At 37.8% G+C, this 12,145-nt stretch overlaps 1 protein-coding gene across 2 annotated transcripts in view; it reads left to right on the top strand.

Moving 5' to 3' along the window:
- The first annotated feature begins 730 nt into the window (after positions 1–730).
- Positions 731–12,145, top strand: part of USP53 (ubiquitin specific peptidase 53) — a 66,243-nt gene continuing 54,828 nt past the window's right edge. For both annotated transcript variants that reach the window (XM_040474950.1, XM_040474941.1), the window contains exon 1: positions 731–908. The gene's annotated coding sequence lies outside the window, so the exon portion shown is untranslated. The remainder of the gene's footprint in view (positions 909–12,145) is intronic.

The following is a 12,145-nucleotide window of genomic DNA, read 5'->3' as shown; positions in this document are numbered from 1 at the left end:
TTCTTAACACAATTAACCATTAACCGAGTCAACACGGTTATTACAGCTTTGATTTTATTAACAGTCACGAAACAACCAGTTAGGGAATATACATTCATGCTAATGGAAGCCATTTAACTGCAAACAGATCATAATGATTCACAGAAAGCTAAAGGAACTGCACATTTCGCAAGTAGTTTCGGTGCCAGGCAGTACAGATTGTTCCCTCTCAGGTAACAATGCCTAACTAACCTAAAGCCCAGTGCTTGGTAGGTCCGCGTTCCTGAACTTAGAAAATACCGAATATAATGACCAAGAGCACCGGAATAATCACCTCCACTTGAGGGGAACTAGCCCTCCTTCTACACCACAGAGCCAACCTGCACGCACCTTTCCCAACAGCTCAGCAAGCCCTCCCACACCGTCCCTTGCCTTAGGGGAAATGTTCAAGCTCCTGCTCTCGCGGGATCTCGCGCCTTGGAGTAAATCAACTGGATCGCGCGCCCAATCGAACCCCCGCGGGAATACAGTTCGCCAGGTCCGGAAAGCCGGGAAATCGCGTGCGGGGCGGGGTTAACTCGGTGAGAGTGAAGGCGGAGCCTTTCCCAAGGAGGCGGGGCGGGCGCGAGGCGGAGATTGGGGCGGGTCCCCCGGGACCTGTTGATCGCAGGTGTCACTGTCTTGACTGGGCCTTGGGTGTTGGGGCGTGTGCGCATGCTCCGTGCTCCGGGTCGAGCTCTGGGCGGCGATACCAGACGCCACTGCTCCAGTTCCCGGTGAACCTCGGCTACGGCGGCAGCTGTTAGTATCAGCCGGGTGTTCGGCGTGAGGCAGAGCTGGGCCAGCGGGAGGTAGCCCTGTGGAAGTGGAAGGCCCGTGTTTCTCTACCTGGACCGCACGCTCCTCTCGTTAGGAGGGCAGAGCTCAAGGTAAGTATCCGAAACTAGTCTCTAGATAGAGATCCAACGACTGGAGACCCCGGGCCTGAGTGGGAGACCCCAGTTTCAGCGCCAGACCTTGTCTCTCCCCTAGCAGCAGCCCTGTGACATCCTCCGCTCCTGCTCCGCGGACTTTTCGCCCGGGTTCAGGCGCCCGAGGGCACGCAGCCTGCCCGCCTCCTGCCCGTCACGTCCCGGCCTGGCGGAGATGCCTCTGGGCAGGCTGGAGGCGCGCGGGAGGCGAAAGGAGGTGCTCTATTTACTGGGTCGTGGCTGTTCTTGCTGCTGTGTTTGAGGGCGGGCAAGAGGCAGAACCTGGAGTCCAGCTGGGTGCGTTGGGATTGTGAATATAGCTTACTTGGCCCCTGCGCCTTGCTTGCGAAGCCACTGCCACTCCCGAGCAGCAGCTCTATAAAGGGGTCCAGATGGTTATGTTGTCTTCCTTGGAGAAGAGAGATGACTGGATACGTAAGAATCTTTGGGCTGGTGGTTTCTGGTTGGTAGTAGTAATTTATGAAGTTAATGTTTAGCTTTTAGACAACAACTTATGGGACATTTACCAAACTACTTTTAAACATCGTTGGAGAACAGGAAGTACTTGTACAGGTGTACTAGGGAGGCCTTCTAAAGACTGCAATCTGAGCATGTTGTGAGGTTTTGTTATCTTGCTGCAAGGTTTTCTGTATCAATGCAAAGTCTGATTAATGCTTGCAAAATGTACTGGAAGGCTTTATTTGTTAGACAGCAGAGTATGCCAGAATGTTTCCTTATCTGGAAAAATATATATATTTTTACACTGGATTTTCAAGGCTATTGTGAGGGATGTTTAAACTTCGGAAGTTCTTTGTAATTAGGGTCTGATTCGCTTTTAACTGTTCTTTAAAAGAACATTGCTAATTCTCAGTGTTTAAAGGAAGTAACAAGTACTAACAAAATTCTGATTGAAATGAGCTTTTGGCTAAATGGGTACTTGTTAGTTTAATTTTCTATTTTTGGTTTCCTGATGATGGCCTAGGCAAAGCTCCTTCATCCTGTGAAGGAGAAATTAGAAAAATAAAACTTACTTTGTAAAAGTAATACATGATTTATCTGCCATTGTCATAAGAATTCAAATAGACAAACTCAACTGTAAGTAAGAGTTAATTACAGTCTGGAAAAAGCACAGGTTTTGTTTTTGTTTTACATTTTGGAGGCTCTTAAAATGAGCTTTTTTGGACAATTTGTCTACGTTCGTGATTACTGGTAATAAGCTATAAAGTGATTTATTTAAGTGTGTTCACAAATTAAACTCATTGGTAGTTATGTGTATTTTTTCCTGCAGTGTAGAAAATAAGTAATCAAGAACACCTTTTTTTCTTTATTAGTTAAAAACTTTTTATAAACATATGTAGATTGTATATTGTTAATGAAACTTGACACTAGTTGTCAACCCATTAATATTCTCTAGAAGATACAAGAAGAAGTTTTTTAAAAGATAGCTATTTTAATATGGGAGGGGTACCGTTCTCCACCGTGTTTGTTCTCTTTCTTAAAAAAGAAAATCTCTTTTCAAAATTTTTTATGATTTTACAATGTACTGTGATTCAAGATTTTTTTGTATTATATTTAGTGTCAAATAAATGTTTCTTTTAAACTGTAGTATCAAACACAATTTTAGAATTATGGTTTAGAAGTTTTAGCAAGACAGTTAAAAAATAAAAATTCTGATTTATTTTAAGGTGATATGCCCATTAAAGAGTCAAAATCAGAGTTATTTTTATTTTTCCTGTTGATACTGTTTGGAACTCACTCACCTACCATGCTAGGGAGGATGTTGCTGTACCCTACAATTTTCCAAAAGTATGTTTGAAATCTATAAAGTGGTAGATTAAGTTATCCTACAAAGACATTTAGTTACTACAACACTGAGCAGATCTTGTTATTTGACAGCTTTAACTATAAGGTGTTTCTTAATTATAGATCCCAAAGACAACCTACAGTGAGGTCGTTTATGTAGTGCATCTGAAAGTATTCTGAATACAGAGTGTGCTAGGTGTGCTGGGGCCCAGAAGATTGTCAGTCTAGCCTACTAGTACTCATGAGCTCTTGGATTAAGGGAGGAAGTGTACTAGTAGATGTCATGTTTGGAGAACTAGCTAGAGATTAGTGATGATACAAATATAGCATTAGTATATTATTATTAATTTTGTACAGATGAAATTATGTTAGAAAATTTTGCATTACAACAGATGCACATAGTAGGAACAAGAAATGGAAGCAGCCTGTTCTACCACAAATAAACCTTAAAAAGTTATTTAAACTTTAAATATTAACTTTATATAATATCCTAATCTTGGTAATTTATTATGAGCTTTTTTAAGATAATAGGAATATTACATATATATGGGGGGGTGCTCTTTAGGTAAGAAGTGTCTATTCTTTGCTTTTCCAAGTTAACCGATATCCTCTATCAAGAATTCTTAAAGGAGGGTCCATGATTAGAACTGTAGTCTGTGGTTAGAACTGAATTTTAACATAATTGATGAATTATATTATGAATTTTATTTTATGCATTTACAAACGTTTTCCCACGGAGTCCATAGGCCTCATTAGGCCACCAAAAGTGTCTCTGACATACACAAAAATGCTACAAACCATTGGATGTAGTTGAAGAATTTTTGTTTTATGAGTCACTTCAGAAAAGTTGCTGCTTATATTCATATTTGTAATTCATCAGAAAATAAAATATTATGCAACATAAACCATGTTTCAGTACCTAAACTATCATTTCAGTTATCTGAATTGTGATTTTTTAAAATTAATTTGGTATTTTTGAACACATTTTGTAAATGTAACCTCTGTTTACTTCTATTTTGTAAATATTGACCTGCAGAAAGCCTTTTGAAGAAATACTTTTCCTTTGGAATTTGGAGCCTCCAAATTCCAAACTTTTTTTACTTTTTGTGATTTTCTGAGTTAGCAAATTTATTCAGTGAACATTTATTGACCTATTGTATGCTAGGCACTAGAGAATCAAAAATAAATGAGACAAAGGTAAAGTAGTCAGAAATAGGAGGTCTTCCTTTTCTGAGCCTCATCTCAGCCTGTTCCCAATCCTCCCCCAAACTGAAATGAGTTTCCAAAGATCCAATAGTTCTTGTTTTCTTATACCTTACCTTTGTAAGATACCGCTTCTCCTCCTCCCATTACCCTTTCAACTTACTGGTCACCCATACCACACCTGTGAAGTATTTTCTAAGCCAGCAAAGGACAGTAGATGACTTCATTTTTGTGTTACCACTGCACTTTGTACATTTCTTTTAAAACTCTGTACTGTGTTTCTGTAGAGGGAACGCAGAGTAAGAGAACCTGGAGATGATGGTATGTGTGCTGTCATCTCAGGTGTACGGAGAGTACCATATGGACACCACGAAGGGTGGTAGGCAGGCAGAGGAGCTTTCTCTGGGACCCAGAGACATGATGAGAGCAGTGTCCAGATGTATTTTGGGTGCTCTAGTTATGTTTTATGGCTGGATGGATCATGTTATTTACGAATTAAAGTTCTCATTAAGGAAGTTTGTAGTTATTTTTCTGAAAAGTGGTACATAGGTTGAATTTTTCTAAATTAAATCTCTTTTGTTTGCATTGTTATTCCAGAGTTGCTTTCCATTTATTTCTGATGCATTGCCTTCAATGTTTTAACTTAATTTCTCTTTCTCTAGTCCAAAAGGTTGTAAATGAATGTTTAAAACAATACTGTGATGAATCCATTTGTAAAGTGAAGCATTCCCAAACACTTTTTTTTTGTAAATTAGAATTTTTCCTGTTAAGTTTCTTACAGTAGGATAGCTCTGTAAATGAAATTGTTTTATTTTCTACTAAGAATAACTTATTCACAGATACTAAAATTTAGAAATTGATACTTTATTGTACAATTTATCTGATCTAACTAAGGCTATAGTCAAGATTGATACATCAGTGTAAGGAAATGGAGAAAGATAGCAAAATGAGATATATATAATACAGCTTTTACTTTCTTTTCAAATGTTTCTTTATATTATTAAAGACCATTTACCTCAAAGGTAGTGTTGCTGCTATCATTATAGTTAGCTTACATTTATTGAATGCCTGCTTATTTTGGGAATTTATTAGGTATTTTATACATGGTTTATGATATTTAACAACTATGAACCTTTTTATATCATTATGATTATAGATTATGTAACTGATATGATTTTAATGATTGAATAGTTGAGTAATTTTCTGTGATGCTAGAAACTTTATCATTGGTGGAATAAATAATTGTGGGACACTTGAGGTCAGTATCAGACCATAGATTCTGTCCTTGTCAAGAACCTATCAGGGCATTCTTTGTCCACCAGATGTCTTCTAAACTTCTTGGCCTGCAAAGTAAAACTCTTGCCCCTCTCATGGTGGCCTTCCGTTTCAAGCAGGATGTGAATTCTGGAAGACTTTTCCTCCTATATAGTATGTTGTATAGGCCTGAAATAATCCTACCTCCTTGGCAATAGTACTGACAATGATGTAGCTGCCACTTGGTGGGAGATTGTCCTGAGTCCTGATTGCCTAGGTCATCTTTGTTATAGGAGCACTGATTTGTTGATTGAGATTTCACTTTATTTCCTGAGCTTTCTTTAATAAATATATAGTGAGTACTTACCGTGTACTGTGCACTTTTACGTGCCTGGGATTCCCTTTACATTCTAAGATGATTGAGACGAGAAACAATAATAATCCTAGTAAGTCAGTTATATAGTATATAAGATGGTGATAAATGCCAAGGAGAAAAGAAAGGTGGTAGAGCAGGGTAAGGGGAGTTGGGAGTGTGGAGTGGAGGTTGTGGTTGCAATTTTAAATCAATATAGGCCTCATTTAGAAGGTGTTTTTTGAACAGAGCAATCCCGAAGGGAGCCAGGGAGAAGTCATGTGAGTATCAAGGGTAAGTGTGTTGCAGGCAGAATAGCCACTTTAAAGCAGGTGTTTGCATGGTGTGTTCAGAAACAAGGAGGGTGATACAACTGCAGTGGAGAAAGTATAGGAAAAGTATTTAGAGGTGAAGGTGAGGGGATGGGCAGGTGTGACATAGTAAGAAATATATACAGTATTTGATCTCTGGCACCATTTTCTGGCACGCAGCCTCTAAAACCCTTGGAATCTCTGGAAGCAATAAATGTGTTTTTTTGCATGCTAATGAGATGACTGGTGGTTCAGAGCTCCTAGATAGCCTTAGGAGGGGGCGCTAGTTGCCAGGGGAACCAACTGTGTGATTAGAGGAATTGAACTTTCAGCCTGTCCACCTCCCTCCACTTCCAGGGAGGGGAGCGCTGTGGATTTCGAGCTAATCACTAATGGCTAGTGATTTAATCAGTTGTGCCCTATGTAATGAAGCCTCCATAAAAAATCCTAACTGAAGGGATTTGGAGAGCTTTTGGATTGTTGAACATAGGGAGGTGCCGGGAGGGCAGTATGTCTGGAGAGGGCATGGACATTCCATCCCCCTTCCCACATACCTTACCCTTTGCCTGTCTTCCATCTGGCTGTTTCTGAGTATCTTTTCATAATAAACCTCAAGTCTAGTCGGTAAGCTGTTTTCCTAAGTTCTGTGAGCCATGTCAGCAAATTAATTGGATCCATGGAGAATGTCATGGGAACCTCCAAATTATAGGCAATTAATCAGAAGTACAGGTAACAACTTGGGACATGTGATGAGCAGCTGAAGTGAGAGGGATGGTCTTTTGGGACTGAGCCCTTGTCTTGGGATTTGACACTGACTGCAGGTAGATAATGCCAAAATTGAGTTAAATTGTAGGTATTGTGTTGGTGTCCACTGAGAATTGGAGCATGGCTTGTTGTGGAAGAACACATCTGGTCTCATTAGTGCAGTGAGAGTATAGAAAAAAGTGTTTTTTACTTTTGGCAGGTAGTATAGGGCCTTGCAGTCCATTGTAAAGACTTTTTGGGTTTTAATCTGAAGGTAATAAAGACCCATTGAAAGATTATAAGAAGGGGGATGACATTATGATTTAATTTTAGATGGCTCTTTTTGCCTGTTCTTGAGGGTAGGTTTTGTTGGGTAAGGGCAGCATCTAGGAGACAATTAGGCTATACTAGCAATCCAGGCAAGATTTGATGATGGATATGTCGAGAATAGTAGAAACGAGAATAGTAGAAACGGAGGGGGTGAGAATTGGTCACATTCTGACAGAGGTAGGTGAGAAAGCAGAGTCAAAGATCATAGCAAGATACTTGTTCTCAGCAACTGGAAAGACAAAGTTACCATCAAATGAGATGAGGGGGAAGATACAGGCAAAGCAAGAGTTCCGTTTTGGCCTTTGTCAAGGCAAAGAAATGTTAGGTTATGCCTGCTTTGGCATAATTGGCTTCTGAAGTCGTATCTTAAAACAGATTGCTATAAGCCATTGTCTTTAATGTTCATACTCTGTATTCTGGATACACATGAACTCATGTCTTTCTCTGGTTAGTTATCAGTGGGAACTAGTGAGTAGGTAAAAGCCATGAGAGATAAAGCATAGTTCTTTTTTAGATGAAAAGAAATAGTGCAAAAAAGTACAGAACATTGGGAATTACTTAAAATTTGCTGTTTTTGTTTGTGGTGGTACAGTATTTTCTTATGACTTTAATCTCATTTTCTGTCTTTGTTTTATAAATGTTCTAGTACACTCTTCTCCAGTACCTCCATTTGTGGGGTGACAGTGGTTTTGTGTGTCAAAGGATATCTGTTCTTCAGTTGTATCTTCCTTACTCTAGTCCTTCAATTTACAGAAGTCAAGATACCTCTATAATGAATTAGGCTTTTAATTGCTTCACCTTGCTATACCTCTTCACCTTGCTATCGAGTTATTGAAAATGAAACCTTGAATACTTTTAGTAGTTAGGTAAACAGTTGTAGTGTACCAATAAAAAGTCTTCAGCGTGTCTTTGAGTTGCTGTATTGCTTATTAGTGAAAAGATGTTAAAATGAAATTTTACTTTATAGTTTGTTGGTTAGGCCAGGATACTATTAAAAATATATTTCAGTAGCTTTATTAGCAGTGATTTTATGTAGGATTATGGGTATTCTATGTTTTCCCTATGCAATACTTCTATGTTATTTTAAAAATCTATGTAATATTTTATAATCAAAACCAATCCCAATAAACATAAAAGAACAAAGGAATTTCATAGCTTTATTAGCACTTTTATTAGTTTTCTAGGACCGCTGTAGCAAAGCAGAACAAAATGAATGACATAAAACAATAGAAATTTATTCTCTCACAGCTCCAGAGGCTGGAAGTCCAAAATCAAGGTTGGCAGAGTTGTTTTCTTTCAAGGGCTCTGAGCAGAAGCCTTCCTTTCCCCTTTTTGCTTCTGGTGGTGGCTGTCAATCCTTGGTGTTCCCTTACTTGTAGTTGTATCGCACCATTCTCTGCCTGTCATTAAACAGTATTCTCTCTGTGTGTTTCTGTCTCTTTTAATGATAACTGCTAGCCTTATTGGAGAAGGGCCCACACTAATGACCTCACCTTAACCTCATTACATCTGCAAAAGCCCTATTTCCAAGTATTCACAGGCACTGGAGGTTAGGACTCTAATATGCCATTGGGTGAATACAATTCAATTTTTTTTCTAGCTTAATATTCATTTTTAAATCAATTGAAGAAAAGGGAACACGTCCAAACTCCTTTTTATGAGGCCAGCTTTACCCTGATAACAAAGATAAATAAGGACACTACAAGGAAAGAAAATATAGGCCAATATCCCTGGCAAGTATAGATGGAAAAATTCTCAGCAAAATGTTAACAAATCAAATTCAGTAGCATATTGTAAGGATCATGTACTATGATCAAGTGGGATTTATTCCTGACGTGCAAGGATGGTTCAATATTTGAAAATCAATAAATGTCATATACCACATTAAAGAAAGGAAAAATTAGATGCAGAAAAGCATTTAATGAAATTTAATATCCTTCCAGTATAAAATTTCTCAACAAAGTGGGTATAGAGGGAATGTGCCTCAATATAGTAAAAGCCATTTATGACAACTACACAGCTGACATCATTTTTAATTATGAAAAGGCAAAAGCTTTTCCTCTAAGATCAGAAACAAAACAGGGTGCCCATTCTCACCACACCTATTCAACATAGCACTGGAAGTCCTAGCCAGAGCAGTTAGTCAAGAAAAAGAAATAAATGGCATCCAAATAGGAAAAGAAGAAGTGAAACGATTAAGGCTCCAGCAGGAACTGTTAGAACTAATGCGCGAATTCGGTACAGTTACAGGATACAAAATCAATGTAGAGAGATCAGTTGTATTTTTATTCAGTCAATTTTATCTGAGCCTAAAATTGCAATATCAAATTTCTTTTCATTTATTGTTTTCTGGTATGTCGTATTTATTTAAATTTTTTTTGTGTGTATACACGTACATAACTTATATAATGTGTGAATGTAATTAAGATACATACTATAGGTTTCTTTCGTACAGGCTTTTTTTTTTTTCACTTTTATTTTCAAGTTTGGCTGTTCATCCCCATTTTAATAAAACATATACACACTCTTCCTTGTTAAGAAGTTCATGTAAAGCATATATATTTTTTCATATATGTTTTACAAAAATGGGATTATATTACATTTCTGCATTTTGCCTTTGTCACTCAAAAACACCCTCTTATATAATTATGTTCCTGTTTATGGATATTCATTTTGATTCTTTCCTTATTTATTGCACCTACATAATATAGCTCAAAAAGGTAATACTTTTGGGGGGGCATAGAATCTCAGTATTAGAGCTTTTAGATTGAAGGGTGTTTGTTTTGGGGTGCCTGGGTGGCTCAGTTGGTTGAGTGTCCAACTCTTGATTTTGGCTCAGGTCACGTTCCCAGGGTTGTAAGATCAAGCCTCGTGTCAGGTTCTGTGCTGAGTATGGAGCCTGCTTAAGATTCTCTCTCCCTTTCCCTCTGTCCTTTTCCCCTTCTCTCTCTCTCTCTCTCTCTCTCTCTCTCTCTCAAATGAAAAATAAATAAATAAATAAATAAATAAATAAATAAATGTTTTTAAATTTAACGGTTGTTGTCAGGTTGATATAATATTTCTGCAAGGGTAGTACAGTATAATTACATGTTTTATTAGTCAACAAGAAGAGAAAGCACTTCTTTCCATTTATCCCAACCAACAGTGTCTCTTTTAACTTTGCAAGCCTGATAGAAACAAAGTACTTTCATAATGCCTCTGTGTTGAGGTCTCCAAGATCCCTCTCATTCCCAGGTTTGGTGATTTTGTAAAACTCCGAGTACTCAGCATGTAGTATTTCCTGGTATGCTTTATTAATTAGGGCAAAAAGAAATAAAGCAAAATCAGCAAATGGGGAGCGATCATGGGGTGATGTCTGATGGAAATCAGGCACAAGTTTCTCACAATTTTATTCCAGCGGAGTCACAAAAAACACACGAATTCCTCCAGCACCAAATTGTGGTGACAAGTAAAGTGTTGTCTGTCAGAAAGCTGTTTAGAGACTCAGTGCATAGGGTTTTATTGGAGTAGTCACATAGTTATCCTCTGCTTCATAGGTTATCAAAATTCCATACTTCCAGAAGGAAAGCAGGTGTTCAGGATAAAACACAGTTCAGGCACAGTAACCAGCACTCACTAGTTATTGTGGTGGGAATCCTCTCAAAAATTTAAATTCCAAAAGCCTAAAACCTTGCAAACAGGCCTGAGATGGCAATCTCTGGTCTTGCTATGTTGTCTTTTTTCTTTTTTCTTACATAGTTTTATTGAAATATAATTCACATATCATACAATTTACTCATTGAAAGAGTACAATTCAGTAGTTTTTAGGCAGACCTATCACCACAATTTTAGAACATTTTCATCATCTCGAGAAGAATCCTTGTATCCTTTAGCTGTTACTCTTCCCTTCTCATCTCTATAGCCCCCATTTCTCCAGTCAAAGCAACCACTGACTGTCTCTAGATTTCTCTGTTCTGGACATTTTGTATCAATGGAAACATAACGTGTGGTCCTGCATGACTGACTTCTTTCACTTAGCAAATTGTTTTCGGTGTTCATCCATATGGTAGTATGAAAAGTACTTCATTTCTTTTTAAAAAAAAAATTTTTTTTTTAAACATTTATTTATTTTTGGGACTGAGAGAGAGATAGAGCATGAACAGGGGAGGGTCAGAGAGAGAGGGAGACACAATCTGAAACAGGCTCCAGGCTCTGAGCTGTCAGCACAGAGCCCGATGTGGGGCTTGAACTCACGGACCACGAGATCATGACCTGAGCTGAAGTCAGACGCTTAACCCACTGAGCTACCCAGGTGCCCCAACTTCATTTCTTTTTATAGCTGAATAATATTCCACTGTTAGAGTATGTATACACACGTAACATGTTCATACCATATGTTGTTTATCCCTTCCATTAGTTGATGAACATTTGGGTTTCCACCTTTTGGCTGTTGCAAACATTGCTTTGTTAGCTCTTTTCTGCATAACCTCCTGAATATTTATTGAAAGCATAAATATAGAATCACATTTGCATTCCTGGAATAAACCCTCCTTGACTATTCTTTTCAATATTCTTTTCAATATTATTTTTTGATACATTGATGCATTATGTTTGCTAGTGCTTTATTTATGAGTTTTATATCCAAGTCACATTAGTCTGAAATTTATCGTGTTTTGATATTCAGGTTATGTTAGCTTCATTAAATGATTTGGGATACTTTGTATATTATTTTTCCTGTGCCCTGCAATAATATATCATTAGAATTAATAGTTCTTTAACTTTTAGATAAAATTGAACTTTGAATCCATGTGATCCAGATGGCATTTGCAGTGGGAGAACTTTTGTTTCCACATTGTTCTAGGTTTCAAAAATATTTTCTACTTTTTCTTGGCTTGATTTTGTTAATTTGTATTTTTTGGGGAAATTACCCTTTCCTTTAGATTTTGAAAGTTATTGCCATAAAACTTAAGTGATATTCGTTTACAGTTCTTTTGGTTGCTTCTGTATCTGTGGTCATTTCTCATTTATCAATTTCCTTGGTGTTTATATGTTTCTTTTTTTCCTTAATCAAGCTTGTGAAAATTTTGTCTGTTATATTAGTTTTTACAAAAGTTTATTTTTTGATTCATGTTTTCTTTCTTTTTAAAATGTTTATTTTGAGAGAGAGAGAGAGAGAGAGAGAGCGCGCGCGCGCGCGGGTGAGCTTGCGTGTTGGGGGG

The sequence above is a fragment of the Herpailurus yagouaroundi genome, unplaced genomic scaffold (assembly GCF_014898765.1).
Source record: "Herpailurus yagouaroundi ecotype Mexico unplaced genomic scaffold, PumYag 28, whole genome shotgun sequence".
NCBI lineage: Eukaryota > Metazoa > Chordata > Mammalia > Carnivora > Felidae > Herpailurus > Herpailurus yagouaroundi.
The sequence above is the reverse complement of the archived record's forward strand: the minus strand, read 5'-3'. Positions and strand labels throughout refer to the sequence as shown.